Genomic DNA, 2,233 nt, shown 5'->3' with positions numbered 1-2,233 from the left:
GGAGGTGGATTTTAAGGTTTCAAAAGCCAATACCATTCTCAATGAGCTCTTTCTAGTTCCTGTTTGTATATCAAGACACAACGTAAATATGAGACAACTCAGGCAAGCTCTCAGCTACTGCTTTAGAGCCATACCTGCCTGCCTGCTGCCACGTTCCTCACCATCATTGATGGTCATCATCTCTACCTCTGAAACCATGAGTGCCCAAAGTAAATGTTTTCTTTTATCATTTGCCTTAGCCACGTTTTATCGTGGCCATAGAAAAGTAACTAAGACACAGGGAGAGGAAAAACGAAAATGTAGATGAAATAACAAGTGTTGACAGTAAAAGCAGCAGAAGTGAGGGTAACTACTGTGGTGGGGGTAGGTGTCAGGAGAAGTGTCATTTACACACTATGTGTCACTTCTTTTTTACCTTATGCATAAACATAAAAGCTTGTAATAAAATTTACTATACAGAACTCTATACCTCTCTGTAGATGGCTTGTTTCCACACACACACCCAAAAAGGGGCTTAAGTTAAGATATATATCCAACACTAGCCCCTTCTGATTTTGCATGATAGGTGACTTATCTAGATGATTGGCTTACAAACTCTTTCCTCATTGGGTTGGTGGTGATGATGATGGTGATATAAAATAGGAAAGAAATAGCAGAGAGGACAATTACTGAAGAAGAAAGGGCAGCCTATGTAAATACAAAGCAAACAGGAAGGAAAGTGTCCAAGATTCCACCGTAGAGGCTGGGTTGGTAAGTGATTGCTTTACAACCAGGAGATTGTGAGTTCAGATCCCCAGTCAGGTGCAGCACAAGTCACCCCAGCACTGGGTCAAGCAGAGACACGTGAACTCCTGAACATTACTGGACAGCTGGTCTAGCCAAATTGGTGAGTTCCAGGTTCAGTAAGATAAGATAAAAATAATAAGAAAAAATAAGATAGAGGGTGACTGAGAAAGACATCTGGTGTCATAGGGCATGCATGAATAAATGAATAAATGAGGTTTCCCATAGAAAGAAAAAGTCAGAACTTTAGGTATGACTTCAGACTTAAAAGAGAAACCAAGAAAGAGACAGGCAGAAAAGGATGGGATGGACCAATGAATTGGAAAACTGATACAAGAGCAGAGCCCAGGGTGGAATAAATAAATAAATAAATGAATAAATAAATAAAATACATTGAAATGCCATGCTTCATCCTGCCTCTAGGATAAAGTTCCAGATGCTTTGGAAACCATGTAAGAGTTATCCTCAATTTTTCCCTGACCAGCTGTGTATAATCTTTACCTTCTTTGACTTCCTTGAGGTCCTTTCATTTAAAATTTTCTATAAAATATGTGTTTACCTCTCTATCCTCACCCTTGGTGCTGTTTTCTTTAACTTAAATATTTTTCTATGTTCTCAGCTTGACCAACACCATCTCCAGCATTAAGTCCAAACAACCCTTTTTGTTGAGACCAGTGTGAACTGTCACTTGTGTATAGTCCTGATGTCATGTGGTGATGGCTTCAAGCACTTATCACACTACTATTTAACTCTCACCATTAACTTTTTTTTTAACATCATTAAGTACAAAGGGAATGGTGACCAATCAATCCATTTTTAATGAATGAAAGATTACAGTGATGAATGAACAGAAAATCACGTAAGGGCATGAAACAGAAGGAGGTTAATTCCTTCTAGCTTTCAGGTATATGTAATTATACTTCAAACCAGCAGGGGAAAAAAGGTGGTTTGGGGGTTGGAAGCAAGAAAAATGGTCTTTGAACACTGCAAATTCAATTCACAAATAAGTGGATCCAATACAGCTTTATTGTCAACTCATCATTGACAATAAAACAACAGACACACACTGTCTGTCTGTGGTGAGTGAGTGCTGTGGTGTATATGTGGCACACATGCAGATGTATGAACATGCAGATGTATGGATCCATGAATGTGGAGGTCAGAGCAAGATGTCTACTCTCTTTATTGCTTTCTTCTTCCTGCCTTGAAAACTGGAAGCTTACCATTTCACCTAAGCCAGCTGACTAGCAAGCTCTCCCAGGATCTGCCTGTTTCTGCTCCCCAGTGCTGGGGTTACAGGAATGCACAGCCATGCCCAGATTTTGCTTTTGTTTTCTTTTACATAGGTGCTGGGGATTTGAACACCGTTCCTCTTTTCTACTGAACCATCTCCCTCATTTTTCTAACGACATTCTTAACAAGATGCATCACAGAATAAGATAGATTAGAA

This window comes from Mus caroli, unplaced genomic scaffold (assembly GCF_978045245.1).
Source record: "Mus caroli unplaced genomic scaffold, Mus_caroli_1 scaffold_3, whole genome shotgun sequence".
Lineage (NCBI taxonomy): Eukaryota > Metazoa > Chordata > Mammalia > Rodentia > Muridae > Mus > Mus caroli.
The sequence above is the reverse complement of the archived record's forward strand: the minus strand, read 5'-3'. Positions refer to the sequence as shown.